At 44.7% G+C, this 16,657-nt stretch overlaps 2 non-coding genes and 1 pseudogene across 2 annotated transcripts; 2 read left to right on the forward strand and 1 right to left on the reverse strand.

The window, feature by feature from the left end:
* Nucleotides 1–16,657, reverse strand: part of LOC144482895 (uncharacterized) — a 348,044-nt pseudogene that overhangs the window by 275,346 nt on the left and 56,041 nt on the right.
* Nucleotides 14,718–14,791, forward strand: trnan-auu (transfer RNA asparagine (anticodon AUU)). Its single transcript has one exon. It is a non-coding gene; the product is annotated as a tRNA-Asn (tRNA).
* Nucleotides 16,147–16,218, forward strand: trnae-uuc (transfer RNA glutamic acid (anticodon UUC)). The gene has a single exon. It is a non-coding gene; the product is annotated as a tRNA-Glu (tRNA).

Consider the following 16,657-nt stretch of genomic DNA (forward strand, 5'->3'; position numbering starts at 1 on the left):
CATTCTCTGGCGAGAAGCAAAGGTTTCCATCCTTTGCATCAATAGCAATAAGAAGTCTGAGAATTCCGAGAGTCTTTATCTCTTGTCAAGTACAGCCCAGGAACGTTTTTGCCATCATTTGCGCGTTCGAATTTTGTGTGAGGCCTTTCTGTGAGAGGTTGAGTTAATCATTTGTCAGTAATCCGCTCCTCATTCACGACGTGATTTAATCAATTTTCCAACTGAGCTCGAAAGACATGAGAGTCGATGCTGGGAACGAAATAGACTATCTGAAATCACTCCAAAAGCAACAACGCACAACAGAACGGTTATCAATAAATAATTACATTTTTAAATAATCTTCAATTCAAATGCATGGAGTGATTGGAGTTTTTGTACACTCACAGAAGGCAGAAATGGATTGAAGGCTATCACTGGGACAACTGAATGGAAATTGCTACAACAAAGGTCATTTTCTCCATTGAGGGTTATTGAAAAATAAGTAAGCGCTCAAATATCTGACGCGGGAAATGATGAAATATTTCATGGACATAGAACCATATAACTCTACAGTGCAGAAAGGGACCATCTGACCCAATGCTTCTGCATTCCACCTAGGCCCTCGTCTTTGTCATATCCCTTAAACCACGCGCATTTAATATAGCGAATCCATATAACCTACACATCTTTCGACAGTAAGGGGCAATTTAGCATGGCTAATACACCTAACATGATCATAGAAATCATAGAAATCATAGAAACCCTACAGTACAGAAAGAGGCCATTCGGCCCATCGAGTCTGCACCGACAACAATCCCACCCCCATATCCCTACATATTTTACCCGCTAGTCCACGCATCCCAGGACACTAAGGGACAATTTTAGCATGGCCAATCAACCTAACCCGCACATCTTTGGACTGTGGGAGGAAACCAGAGCACCCGGAGGAAACCCACGCAGTTTTAATAATACAATTTAATAATTTAATAATACAATTTAATAATACAAAGAAAAGGCCTAGTACACCAATTATTGACACATCACCTGCACTGATATGAAGGAAGACTGGGTCCAGTTCAGTAGATACTGAAAGAGGGTCAAGCGTATTAAGAGTGTGTGTTTTTTTTGTAATATAAACAGAGAGGTTCTGTACGAACTGTAACAAAGACAAGATCGATTCTAATGTACACAGAGACAATGGCCTCCATAATATAAACTGGTGGGCAGTTCCGAAATAGGATCATAAAAGGCACAGGATTTTGCAGCACGGAAAGAGGCCTTTCAGCCAATCGGCCATTGTATCCGTTGCAGCCATCAGTCCACAGGACTCGAAATATTAACTCTTTTTCTCTCTCCACAGATGCTGTCAGTACGACTGGTACAGCCCAGCATTTTCAGTCTTTATTTCAGACTTCCAGTTTCCGCAGTGGATTTTTAAGATTTTTTAAAAGACATTTCAGACCGTGGTCAGAACAAATATGATCTGACTGTAACATCGGAATTCGGATGATATTCAACACCTTAAGAAAGCTTTGACTCGATCAAATGCTTCAATAGCTCCCGTTGTTTAATTGGTTTGAGATAATTTAATCCTGGAACGGAATCTTACGGCGGATAAATATTTGTCGTCGAAACAGGACAGTGAAACAAAGCTTTAGGAAGAATGCAGCAAGAAGATTAACTGGAATTGTTGGATGGTGCAGTTGAAGGGATTCAAGGCCTCATGGATAAAAGTTCTATAAGATAGCGAGAGGGACGAGGCGGGGTGGGAGTGGGGGGGGGAGGGGGGGGTGGTTGGGGCGGTGGGGGGCGGGGGGAGAGGGCGAGCAGGTTTCGGGTGGGGTGCACTGTTTGAAATGTTGATCAAGGCGATTTAAAGGGACAGTTGATTCTTTCACTAGTTCAATGGATTGTTCAGTAACTGTTATTAACATTCCAACATGAGTTCAGTGTTGGTTCACTGGTTGCTAACATCTTAGGGGAATCTCAATGGAGTCTCTGTAACCAATGTCTTTATGGTAACAGTGATTGCGGGTGTTCCCTTCCAATGAACGACATAAACGGATTACTGGTTAAAAAACAGATATTTATCATTATATTCCAGCAATTATAACTGAATTGTGAAAATTACAATTAAATTAAAGCTGATTAAAACGATAATAACATTAAGACGGCACTTCACTCTCCATTTCCAGACAATTTATATTGTAATTTTGCACAGATATCTGTTCAGGTTGCTTCCATTGTGAGTCCCAGACCAGTCATCATACCAGTACGGAGCTTCACCGTAATAGGAAACGGTGTCTTCAACTCTCACATTTCGAAATTCCAGCCACGATATCTGTTTTGCTTTACTCTGCAACGAGTTAGATTGATGGGCAGGGGATTGGTTCAGGGGTGCCAATTAAGCATAAATATTAACCCAAGGCTCTGGGATAAATTCCTGACATTCTTCTTTGGCAAAATGACCCTGAGGTCACTGGAATTTCACTCAGATTGCAGGCGCATTGCATGGGTTATGTATCAGACCAACAAACAAGAAACCGCCAACAATGCAGCACTGCTTCAGTTCTGGTGACAGAGAACTCTTAGCCGGCATTATAGTCCTTAGGTTTTCGAAGTGGGTCCCAAACATTGACTTTTTTATTCAGCTGACGGACATAAAGTGGCATGTACTGAGACATTAGGATGGAAGGCAGACAATGGTGGCAGGTAATGTGTAATGAGGCTTTAACTGAGAAAAGCAAACGTTTCTATAGTCTTTCACCGTTTCAGAAAACCTTTGAGGGTGGCGAACGGAGACATCAACAGGTTCTTGATCTCTTCCCTGAATCTGGTCTGAATCACTGCGTAAATGAAGATGTTAGTACAGGAGCTAAGTAGTTGCAGCATGTTGGTCGTCTCCTGAAGGATGTACTGCGGGTCATTGAAATCCAGGCCGGTGAAGTATGGCTCACCCGAAATCTGTACGTAGAGGAAATGACCGACATATATGACCCACAGGAGGAGGAAGCTGAGGGAGATGGCGAAAAGCAGGACAATAGACCGCTTGCGGGTTTCCATCTCCATGTCTCCCCGACTCTCGGAACCCCGGAGTCTCCTGCGGGCCCTGCTGGCTGCTAAGATGTGCCTCACAGTCAGAGCGTTGAGCAGCAGGATCAGGAAGAATAGAAACAATGGTGTTAATATGCGGTCTAGCCAGAGATAGGCCTGCCAGATGGTTAACGTGTAGAAGGTGGACTTGATATCACAGAACCAAGGCACCCCGTCTAGGATATACAAGGGCTGATAGGTGAAGAAGAAAGGGATGTTTTTGACACAGCTCAGTGCACAGACTATTCCGATAACCAGCAATGCTGTTTTCTCGGTGCAGTATATGGTCTTCAGGCTCTGGCAGCAGATGGCCACAAAACGGTCGATGGTGAAGGCTACAGTCAGCCAGACGGACCCATCACGGGTGGTATATACCAGGACGCTGCTGACCGTGCACCCGGGGGTGGTGGAGAGGACACTATATCGAAAGTAAATACCACCAATCCGGTTGAGGATGACAGCAGAAATCATAACCAGGAAATCAGTCACCGCGATTGCCACCAGGTAGTAGGTGATGCACTGGGACAGTCCACGCCGTCCTCTGGATAGGATCACGATAGCCATCAAATTGGCTGTAAGGGAGGGTTAAAAATGTTGAAAATCTGATTCCAAACATTAGGCCTTTCTTTTCGGATCCTGGTCAGGGCATTATCGTTTGAATTGAAGCCCACAAACCTCATATTTAACAGAAGATCTACACCAGAAGGTTTCACGTTTTAAGAACAAATAACAAAGAACAAAGAAAATTACAGGACAAGAGCAGACACTGCGGCCCTAAAAGCCTGCACCGGCCATGCTGCCCGACTGAACTGAAAAAAATACCCGACCAATCTGGGAACATTATCCCTCTATTCCCATCCTATTCATGTACTTGTCAAGACGCCACTTAAAAGTCACGGTTGCACCTGTTTCCACTACCTCACCTGGCAGCGAGTTCCAGGCACCCACCACTCTCTGTGTAGAGAATTTGCCTCGTAAATGTCCTTTAATATTTGCCCTTCACACCGTAAACCTATGCCTCCTAGTAATTGACTCTTGTGCCCTGGGAAGAACCTTCTGATTATCTACTCTGTCCATGACCCTCATAATCCTTTAGACGACTATCAGGTCGCCCCTCAGCCTCCGTCGTTGCAGTGAGAACAAACCAAGTTTCTCCAACCTCTCCTCATAGCTAATGCCCTTCCTTCCAGGCAACATTTTCGAAAGTCTTTTCTGTACCCTCTCCAATGACTCCACATCCTTCTGGTAGTGTGGCGAACAGAATTGAAGATTATTTCCCAAGTGCGGCCTAACTAAGATTCAATAAGACTGCAATATGACTTGCCAATTTTTCAACTGAATGCCCTGGCTGATGAAAGCAAGCATGCCATATGCCATCTTGACTACCTTCTCCACCTGCGTTGCCACTTTCAGTGACCTGCGTAGCTGTATACCCAGATTACTCTGCCTATCAATACTCTTAAGGGATCAGCCATTTACTGTATATTTCCCAACTTTATCAGACCTTCCAAAATGCATTACCTCACATTTCTCCGGATTGAACTTTCTGCATTACCTCACATTTCTCCGGAGTTTAACCCTGATAAATGTGAGGTGATTCATTTTGGTAGGACTAATTTAAATGTGGATTACAGGGTCAAAGGTAGGGTTCCGAAGAGTGTGGAGGAACAGAGAGATCTTGGAGTTCATATCCCCAGATCTCTAAAGGTTGCCACTCAAGTGGATAGAGCTGTGAAGAAGGCCTATAGTGTGTTAGCTTTTATTAACAGGGGGTTGGAGTTTAAGAGCCATGGGGTTATGCTGCAACTGTACAGGACCTTGGTGAGACCACATTTGGAATATTTTGGGCAGTTCTGGTCACCTCACTATAAGAAGGATGTGGAAGCGCTGGAAAGAGTGCAGAGGAGATTTACCAGAATGCTGCCTGGTTTGGAGGGTAGGTCTTATGAGGAAAGGTTGAGGGAGCTCGGGCTGTTCTCTCTGGAGCGGAGGGGGCTGAGGGGAGACTTAATAGAGGTTTATAAAATGATGAAGGGGATAGATAGAGTGAACGTTCAAAGTCTATTTCCTCGGGTGGATGGAGCTATTACAAGGGGGCATAACTATAGGGTTCGTGGTGGGAGATACAGGAAGGATATCAGAGGTAGGTTCTTTACGCGGAGAGTGGTTGGGGTGTGGAATGGACTGCCTGCAGTGATAGTGGAGTCAGACACTTTAGGAACATTTAAGCGGTTATTGGATAGGCACATGGAGCACACCAGGATGATAGGGAGTGGGATAGCTTGATCTTGGGCCGAAGGGCCTGTTCTGTGCTGTACTGTTCTATGTTCTATGAACTCCATCTACCATCTCTCTGCCCAGGTCTCCAACAAATCTATATCCTGATGCATCCTCTGACAGTCATCATCCCTATCCACAATTCCACCAATCTTTGTGTCGCCTGCAAACTTACGAATCAAACCAGTTAAATTTTCCTCCAAATCATTTCGATATTTCTAACAAGAACAAGTGTTATTGAACATGAGAAGTTACATGAATGATTAATATTCACTCCATTCTATTCTGTCGAGACATCACAATGCAACCAATATAATCATCGCGAACAAAAACAAAGTTCTTTTTGGAATTAAAAAATTACCTGGAATGCCAACTGCAGCGAGAACGGGATAGTAAACGGCATAGAAAGGGCCATTCGCTGGTCCATGCATCGTTTTTCACAAAGGGAGAAAACTCTCCAACCCGCTCACCTTAGCTATGCCACACGCTCCAAGGGCATCTCATTTATCCTGTGTGATTGTCTCCAGAGGATCAATTACATTATAACAATGCACATTACTCACACTTCGGTTAACAAACAAATTAACTCCTGGTTTCTTGCCGGTGGGTGGCAAGGTGGGTGATTCTATTATTTTTATGAGCAAAAGTGCTGGCTGCAAATTCCATTGTCCCCCTCCCTCAAAACCATGCGTTGGTAAAATAGTTAATAGTCACACAAGTTTAAAATTCACAAAGGAAGAAAAACAAAAGTCTTCTTATAACAGCTTCATAGAGAGGCACCAAGGCCATGAGACTGGCAAAGCACATGAATTAGACATCTACTACTGGAAAATGGGAGTGATTCACAGATACAAAAGCGAGTTGTACTCTTAAGTTTTCTTGATGATTGGATGTTATAATGAAGTAAGCATAAAGTGATTGTGATTGGTTTATGCTAATTGCTTGTCATCGATTTTGAAAACTTTAGTTGCCTTTGTATCATGAAATATCTCTGGCTAACTTTCTAACCAGGGATATGAACTGTAGTTTCCCAGGGTCGTTGCTAAAGCTTATATTAAAATCTTTTAAAGAAAACTCTGTTACTTTTCTGGCTTACTCAAAGGGTAAAGTTGTGATCAATTAAAAGACTGATATCAAAGCCCGCAACAATTGGCATCAACATTAATTAGACGCACTAATGGTAAATGCTAAATTCAAGCCTGAACTCGAACACAAAACCAGCTCCTCCTGTCTCTGTCATGTTAGAAACTCTTTTGTCCTTTTGCGTTTCAGTTATTTCCTTTATTTAATTGATTTAGTACAAAAAACATTGAACAAGGAAAAGTACAGCACAAAAACAGGCCCTTCGGTCCGCCAGGTCCATGTCCATCATAATGCCCTAACTAAAAAAACCTCCTATGCTTACTCGATCTAGATCCCTCCCTTTTCATGCACCCATCCAGATGCCTCTTAAAAGTTGTTTATGTCTCTTCTTCCACAACCTTCTCTGGCAGCGCGTTGCAGGCACCCTCCACTCTCTGTGTGAAATACTTCTCCTATACATTTCCCTTAAAATTTTCCCCTCTCACCTTGAACCACTGCCCCCCTTGTAAATGACACTTGCGCCCTGGGAAAAAGCCTTTGACTATCCATCCTGTCTATGCCTCTCGTAATTTTGCAGACCTCTGTCTGGTCTTCTCAGTTCCCTCAGCCTCCGTCCTTCTGGTGAAAATAATCCTAGATTATTCAAACTCTCCTCACAGCCAACACCCTCGAGACCAGGCAACGTCCTGGTGAACTTTCTTTGCACTCTCGCCAAAGATTCCACGTCATTCTGGTACTGTGGCAACGGAAACTGCACACAATACTCTAAATGCGTCAGAACAAACGTTTTATATAGTTGCAACATGACTTTCCAACTATTTTACTCAATGCCCCGGCCGATGAATGTAAGGATGCCATATTCCTTCTTAATCACCTTGGTCACCTGTGTTGCCTCTTTTTGGTGGATGTGTACCCACATGCCCAGATCTCTCTGTATGTTCATGTGCCGAAGGGTTCTGCCATTTACAGTGTAACTCACACCTAAATCTGATCCTCCAAAATGCATTACCTCGCATTTGTCCCGATTTACCTCCATCTGGCATTTCTGTGCCCAAGTTTCCAGTCTAACTGGATCCTGCTGTATCCTCTGACAATCCCCAGCACTACCAGTAACTCCACCAACCTTCGTTTCATCTGCAAACTTACTAATCAGACCACCCACATTTTCCTTCAGATCATTTATATACACTGCAAACAACAGAAGACATCCCAGTGACAAGCCTCAATAGCACGTGGCACTGGCAGCAATCCTGAGATTACTATCCTCGTGGTCCTGCTTTGTAGATTCCTACCTAACTCCCAGAAACGTCTTTGCAGGACTCCTCCCTCTTCATGTTTATGTCGTTAGCGCCAATGTGGGCAATGATATCTGTCTGTTTACCCTCCCGTTTCATATGCCCTGTACCTGCTCAGAGACAGCCATGGATCCTTGTACACTGCATCCGGGAGTGTCGTTCGCTGCCTCAGAAACGTCATTCTCTGTCCCTGACTATCGAGAATCCTTCTACTATCACTCGCTAAGACCTAGCCCGACCTTGCTCTCCAGCAGAACCCGTTGTGTTGCCACAGGCTTGGTTGTTGCTGGTATTTCCTCCTGAGAGTCTATCTGCCCCCAACCTCCAACAAAATCTATAAAGGTATATATGTATGGGAGGGGAATAGCTACAGGAGACTCTTGCATTTCCTGCCTGCCTCTCCTGGAGGTCATCCATCGACCTATCTGGATCAGTGTTGTGACTACTTCTTTGAAGCCAGTGTCCATCATGCTTTATACTCCCTGGATGCTCCGTAGTGTGTCCAGCTGCTGCTCCAACCGAACCATGCTGTGTGTGAGGAGCTGTAGCTAGTCAAACTTACCGCAGACATAGCCGTCAGGGCCACTAGAATGCTCCCTGAACCCCCACATCTGGCAGGAAGAGCAATGAATGAAGTATTTCACATGTATACTGTGTTCAATTTTGAAATCGATGATGAACGTTTAAGCTAACATGAACGTTAACAAGATGTTTTATTTATTTTTGTCCTGAACGACACACCACATTTTGTCTGACCCCATCTGCTGCTCGACGCATCCCAGACTGCATAAATTGGTCAGTAACGCCTCATTTTACTGAATAACTGTTGCCATTTCTTTTTAACTGGACCGCATTGTTCCTTTCAAAACACCCTTGGCGCCCTCCTCCTTCATATACTTTATGTTAGCTTTGGGTAGCTCTAATAATGAATGAGCAGCTTTTATGTTGGGAGCCTTCAGCACGAGCACCAGCAAAATGTCAACCAAATCCCTTGGGTCTATTAGGGATGAACGACACATAATAGCATCGGCCGCGATTGTGAAATCCTTTGAAAGTGTGAAGAAAAACAAAACCCCTGAGTGGGAGTCGCCGTTACCTGCAAATGAGACAATGGGAATTCGAAAGTACGAATGGAATAAAACCAAAAGATCGATATCCGGGGTCAGTATAACCAGACAGTGACACTCGCTCTGCTCGTGAATTCTGGAACCAAAATCTGAGAATGAGTCACCCAGCTCGGGGTGATTCCATTTGCGAATCACCAGCTCACCATCCACTGGGTTCACAGCGTCCCCAGCGATACAAGAAGTGAGGTGAAGACATTTTGAGGCAACAACAGATTATTGGGAGTGGGATGTAGAACAGATACCGTCAAATACCCAACTCACTTTTACACAGAGGAAAGCGACAATGCGGCTGCTCAGCATCTGGGTTGTGTGCGGATCATTCCGAGCAGGTGCTTGGAGATTAAATACATTTAATCTTTTCTCGCATTTATCAAGCACGGTTCAAATCTTAGCACCCTATAGCCTGAACTGTTCAGATGTGATTATATTTCTTCTCTCTCCAGATCTAACTAAGATTCTGTGACTCAGCGACGCTCCTCAGATGTTAAGGCACAAGGAGAAGAGGTGACAATGACCTGCACCTTTGATGCCACAGCCAGCAACTATTATTGCTGGCACTGGCGGCAGGGTAGCACAGTGCTTCACAGGACCAGGGACGCGGGTTTGATTCCTGGCTTGGGTCACTGTCTGTGTGGAGTTTGCACGTTCTCCCCGTGTCTGCGTGGGTTTCATCTGCGTGCTGTGGTTTCCTCCCACATTCTGAAAGACGTCCTGGTTAGGTGCATTGACCCGAACAGCCGCCGGAGTGTGGCGACCGAGGGGATTCCACAGTAACTTCATTTCAGTGTTAATGCAAACATTACTTCTGACAAATAAATAAATCTAAACTTTATTTAGATTGGTATCGACAGCTCCCAGATCTACAAACGGAATTTATCGTGAGTAAAAGCTCCTGGGATACTGAGGATAAAGCAGATTTTGCAGCAACTCCAGAGTGGAAAAAAGTGACCAGTTTAAATACATTGGGTCTGTAGTGGACTGACTCTGCTGCGTATTACTGCGCTTTCAGTCTCACAGTAATAGAAAACATTCCCACAGCCGTAGGAAAACTCTAGATAGGTGCTTCTGTCTGCTGCGGGTTTTTTAGAATCGCGGGCAGGTAGTCACAATGAACAGCGGCGCTGTCAGCTGTTCAAATACAGCGAGAGGAAACCAGAATAACATCGGATCAAACATTCACCCAACAGATACCAGAACCATCGGGGATCCGACAGTTCAGTTCAAGCGATTCCCTTTCCCGAGACAGCATCTGCTCAGGATGGGTGCTTTGATCGTCACACTGAACGGCTGTGAACAAAAGAACAGTCAATTAACTAACACGCATTATTAATAAATTGATAAAACATGGCATATATCATATCATAGAATCATAGAAACCCTACAGTACAGAAAGAGGCCATTCGGCCCATCGAGACTGCACCGACCACAATCCCACCCTGATATCCCCACATATTTTAACTGCTAATCCCTCCAATCCCTCTAATATGATTCGAAAAACATATAATCACACAATATCAGCAGGATCAGAGCTTCAGCTGCAAACAGGCTTTTGTTCGTAATGATGAAGATGGATCAATCCGGGTTTTATTTGCAGACGAGAATTTGCTGCAGAGGCCAGGACTGTCAATGGTGGGGAAGGGGAATAGAGAGGGGAGTTTCACTTTCTCCTCATTCTGTGCGAGACTGGTGATTGACATTGTGACTAATCAGACTATTATGGGATGTTGCCAGTTGCCGTCATTCAGAGTCCCATTCAGTGATACGCTATGTTAAAATAAAGAACTTCTCGACATTCACTATGTTTCTGTGGGTGTTTGATTTGATTTGATTTGATTTATTATTGTCACATGTATTGGCATACAGTGAAAAAGTAGTATTTGTTATGCGCTATATAGACAAGGAATACTGTTCATAGAGAAAGAAATGAGAGTGCAGAATGCAGTGTTACAACCATAGCTAGGGTGTAGAGAAAGATCAACTTAGTGCGAGATTAGACCATTGAAAAGTCTGATAGTAGCAGGGAAGAAGCTGTTCTTGAATCGGTTGGTACGTGGCCTCAGACATTTGAATCTTTTTCCCGACGGAAGAAGGGGGAAGAGATCATTTCTGGGGTGCATGGGGTCCTTAATTATGCCGACTGCTTTGCCGAGGTAGCGGGAAGTGTCAACAGTGTCAATGGGTGGGAGGCTGGTTAGCGTGATGGAGTGGGCTTTGTAGTTTCTTGCGGTCTTAGACAGAGCAGGAACGATAGCAAACTATGGCACAACCAGGAATAATGTTTTTTATGGTGCATCTGTAAAAATGGGTGAGAGTCGTAGCGGACATGCCAAATTTCCTTCGATTTCTGAGAATTTTGAGGCGTTTGAGGGCTTTTTTAACCAGATGTCGACATGGGGAGTGGAGGGGAGGGGGCGGGGGGAGGGGTGGGGGGGGGGGCGGGAATGGGTGGAGGATGCGCGAGGACAGGTTTTTGGTGATCTGGACATCAAAAAACATGAAGCTCTCGACCATTTCTCCTTCATCGCCAATTGAAGTAGACAACGGTATGTTCTCCACGATGCTTCCTGAAGTCGATGACAATCTCTTTTGTTTTGTTGACATTGAGGGAGAGATTATTGTCGTCGCAAACGTTCACCAGATTCTCTATCTCTTGCCTGTGCTCCGCCTCGCCATTGTTTGTGTTCCGACCCACTACGGTGATGCTTCAAAACTTCAAAATCGAGTTGGAGGGGAATTTAGCCACACAGGTGCACAAGGAGTAGAGTAAGGTGCTGAGGACAGAGCACTCAGGTTTGTGAGGCACCGATGTTGAGGACGACCGTGGAGGAGGTGTTGTTGCCAATCTTTACTGATTGTGGTCTGCGGGTTAGGAAGTTCAGGTTTCAGTCGCAAAGGGAGGGGTCAGGCCCCAGGCCACGGAGTTTGGAGATGAAGTTCGTAGGAATAACGATGTTGAATGCTGAGCTGTAGTCAATCAATAGGAGCCTGAAATAAGTGTCTTTGTCATATAGCTTTCCAGAGTTGAGTGTAGGGCCAGTGAGATGGCGCCGGCTGTGGACCTGTCGCGGCGGTAGCGAAATGCGGCGGAGCCAGGCAGTCCTGGACACTGCAATTGATTCGTGCCACGTGTGGAAAGACGGAGGATGAGGGGAGACCTAATAGAGGTGTATAAAATTATGAAAGACATAGATAGGGTGAACTGTGGGAAACTTTTTCCCAGGTCGGTGGTGACGTTCACGAGGGGTGATAGGTTCATGGTGAGGGGGGAGGGGGGGGGTGGGGGGGGGGAGGTTTAACACGGATATCAGAAGGACATATTTTACACAGAGTGTGGTGGGCACCTGGAATGCGCTGCCAGGCAAGGTGGTGGAGGCGGGCACACTGGGAACGTTTAAGACTTATCTAGATAGCCACATGAACAGAGTGGGAATGGAGGGATACAAAAGAATGGTCTAGTTTGGACCAGGGAGCGGCGCGGGCTTGGAGGGCCGAAGGGCCGTTCCTGTGCTGTATTGTTCTTTGTTCTTTGTTCTTTGTTCTTTTAGTAGCCTTTCAAAGCACTTCGGAATGATGGATGTCAGAGCCACCGGACGGTATTCATTGAGGCACGCTGCTTGGCTTTTCTTTGGCACTGGGATGACGGTCGATAGGGACCCCAAATTATTGTAAAGAGAGATTGAATATGTCTGCGAATCCCCTCAGCACCTGATCCGTGCTGAATCTGAGTGCTCGTCCGTGTACCCCATCCGGGCCTGTTGCTTTCCGTGGGTTGACCTTTCAGAAAGTTGCTCTGACATTTGCAATGGTGACCTCTGGTACAGATTCATTCAAAGCTTCCAGGGTGGAGGGACCGCATTGTTTCCGTAGTGCAGTGATTGCCACTTTCACCTAACAAAATATTCTCGGTTTGACAGCGGGCAGAAACATTTATACATACTTTCAACCTCAGAGTGAGGAAAATAACAATAATTCACGTTTGTTGTTGAATATTAACTGAATACTGTATCTGACACTGTGTTACATTTACCCTTCCCCTTGACAGTTCGGTGCACAGTCACACCCGACAGAACATTTTTCACTGACTCTCGTTTCCATCTCTGACGGTTCAGAAAGCTTCCCGCAAACCTGCACATTTCGGCTGATTGCCATTGATTTGTGTCAGATTATTAAAGGCTCCGACAGCGCGTGTTCCGTTAATAACAGTCACTTGAAGCCACATTTCAGACGGGGAAACAAACCCAACAATGATTCTCTCTTCTCCGGCTCCACAGTGAGTGAGACAGGGAAAAGCAGCAGGATTTCTTGCCGCAGTCTCCAATCACCCGCTGACAGTAGAAAGTCGCGACTGCAAACGCATCTCTACGTTGTTTTAAACTCAGAGTGAAAATCAATAATGTATTGTTGAAAATTAACTGAAAACAGTATTTTACACTTCCCCATCTCTCTGCGCACACTCAAACCCAATATGTTTCACTTACTCCTGTTTCCATCTCTGACGGTTTAGAAAGCTTCTCTCAAACCTGCACGTTCTGGCTTTATCGTTCGTTCGTAGAACATAAGCGTCGCTGACCCGCATTTATTGGCCATCCCTAGTTGAGGGGCAACAACTCTGCTGTGGCTCTGGAGTCACGTGTAGGCCAGATCAGCGAAGAACCTTCCCTAAAGGACATGAGTGAATCATGGGTCAATGGACAGTGGCTTCATGGTCATTAGTGGATTCTTAATTCCAATCTTCTTTATTGTATTCAAATTTCAAAAGCTGCCATGGTGGTCCCCAGACTGTTACCTGATCGAGCGAGAATGCTAGCACCCCATCGCCTCACCTAACACATCTGTTCCAAGTGAGCCTCAAACTCACAACCTCGGCATAGCCTGCTGGCAACACTATTGCATAAGTACCACGTGCTAACCGATTGCGCCATTGGAGTACTACTCCATATTACTTTGCATCAGATTATTAATAGCTCCTGCGGAGCTACCTCCGTTAACAGTCACGCAAAGCAACATTTCAGTCGGGGAAGTAACTCCATCAATGATTCTCTCTTCCGCGTGAGTGAGACAGGGACACGCAGCAGGATTTTAGCCCACATTCTCCAATCACCCACTGCGCTGCCGGCAAAAGGCGGCGGCTGCAGCTTCAATCAGCGGGTTCTTGCACATTCCTGACACAAAATTCAACCCGGTTCAAACAACCTCCCAGTACACCGAACACAAGCTCAGCAAAACTTACATAGATTATATCCCGCTCATTGAACCTTCGAGTAGCATTTACACAATACCTGAGTGAGTCACAATCAATATTCACACCAAGTTTCCAAAGCTTTTCAGTGATCAATTCCTTCATCTGAATGAAAAGCTGAGTGCTGTGAATCTGAAAATGAACATTTGTTTTACCCAGAGACCTGTTTCCCACGGTTCGCCCTCAGGTTTGCAGTTCAATTTCTGTTGGGTATTGAAGCGAATCTCAGTTCAAAATGAGGGGAAAAGAAGGAAAATATTAAATCTTTGGACAGATCCTGAGGGAAATGGATCGCAATATTTGGAAGGGGGTGCAGCTGGGAATGGTGTTATTGATGACTGAATGGAAAATATTGGATCCTCGGTCTTCTGGTGGTCAGTTCCGTTCCCTCCCATTGAATTCCTCCCTGTGCTAAGGCACATGGATTCATTTTACCTGCACATTCATAGGAGAAAGGGAATAACCAACACACTACAGCAATGCTCCGGGATCAACGTAACCAAAGAAACCAGTATAAAATTGTACACGGTGCGGTCATGCTGCAGTTCTGGAACAAATTGTGCAGAAATAGAATTCTGGCCATTGACACTCCAGTTTAGAATATCTGTCGCATTTGTTATCTCAGTCTCTGTGGCGCAATTGGTTAGCGCGTTCAGCTATTAACTGAAAGCTTGGTGGTTCAAGACCACCCAGGGACGGCGGTTTCACTATTTTCTCGCCATCAGCATTCATAGGTAAACAGTTGTGGGTTGGCAGTGGGTCCGTGGGCGTCAATAAAAAATAGCTCTCAATTGTTACCTGCTGTACTGTTATCTGGTATTACCAACATTATTTAATGCCGATTGACTTCAAACATATTACATATAACATCATCTACATCTTTCCATTATACCATTAAACTTAAAAGATTACAATCGAAACATAAACTCGTGGATGAGCATTTGCTCCAATTCCATATCCCTGCTTCCATTCATTCCTGGATAGATCATAAACCTGTCAAACCCCAGGCTGAAATCTGTTCAATGATGGAGCATCTACAATCCTCTGGCGTAGAGAATTCCGAAGATTCACTGCCCTTTGAGTGAATCAATTTCTTCTCACCTCAGTCCAAAATCATCAGCGCCTTATCCTGAGATTGTTTTATATTCCCGGATCAGGGAAAATAATGTCTCAGCCTCAACGCTATCAAACCCATAGAATCATAGAATCCCTGCAGTTTTTCAATGCTATCTATCCTTTCTCGTTAAACCTGTGAGATTTTCCAGCATTTTCTGTTTTTGATTCAGATTCCAGCATCCTCATTATTTTGCTTTTATTCTGTCTAAAATGTGGAGATCCAAACTGCACACACTATTCCAAATGTAGTCTCAACAAAACCCTGAATAACTGCAGCAAGCCTTCAAACACTTCAGAACTTAACTCCATGCTCAAGGCTGGAAGGAGAGCGTGACAGTGGATAATTGGCACTCTGTACATTCCTGTAATCAATAACTGGATCAGGAAGATGAGATCTCTTTGTCTCTTTGTACTGTTATCTCTAAACTCCATCTCTTCTCAATGCTGTGTGTCATACATTCGCTTTCCCTGCTTTCCTGGTTCCCTGCTTTCGGGTTCACCAACTCTCTGTGTCTGTATCAAGCAGCGAATTGACACTGGGAGATGGACAACCAGAGGGAGCTGGATGACAGTCAGCGACAGAAACAGGAAGAGAAGCGATAGGATAATGTTTCGTAAATGAGTTGTGCCAGTTGCCATCCGTGATGAATGCCTGCCGTGTGTTACTTTGTAAGTTTCACAAAAGCCACAGTGATGGGTTTGGTGGGTTTTGGAAATTGAAAGTGTCACATGAGCAGCTTGCGGGACTATTTCACCTCACTGTCGATTTCATGTTCCAGCGAACAGGAATCGCTGTTTTCATTGGCTGATGCAGTCACTTGCGTTCGATCTAAACATGACAATTTAAAATAGAAACTTGTTTTTGGTGAATAAAACGTCTGAAATAAAAATTAAAGGCTCATGCATAAATCATTTTTTTAAAGAGCTTGCCTCAACTTCCCTGATGGTTTAGTGGCTAGGATTCGGCGCTTTCGCCGCCGCTGCCCGGGTTCGATTCCCGGTCAGGGAATTTTTCTTTATTGCTGTGTAAAAACACCGAGTTACTTCATGATTACCACTCGTTATGTCGGAATCAGTATCAGGGAGATTTCCTCTTTGGCGTCGGAATTGGAAATGTCACGTGAAAAGATTTAAAAAAGAGAGCGATCGGCTGGAAAGCGCTGACGATAGAAATGGTGATGCGGGGTAAAATCTAGCTGTTAATGGGGTAAGTTTTATTGTTTCTACTGACACAAATATCTCGCAGGTCTAGGTCCAAATCTCAGGCTCAATGACAAGAAAACCTTTCATTGAATTACACAGTAAACTCTCCGACCTCCAGGGATACAAACGATTGGTCCAGTTGGACCAAGGAGCGGCACAGGCTTGGAGGGCCGAAGGGCCTGTTTCCTGTGCTGTACTGTTCTTTGTTCTTTGTTCTTTGAAGTGGAGGCAGTTTTCACTCAGAA

Source organism: Mustelus asterias, unplaced genomic scaffold, assembly GCF_964213995.1.
Source record: "Mustelus asterias unplaced genomic scaffold, sMusAst1.hap1.1 HAP1_SCAFFOLD_43, whole genome shotgun sequence".
NCBI classification, from domain to species: Eukaryota; Metazoa; Chordata; class Chondrichthyes; order Carcharhiniformes; family Triakidae; genus Mustelus; species Mustelus asterias.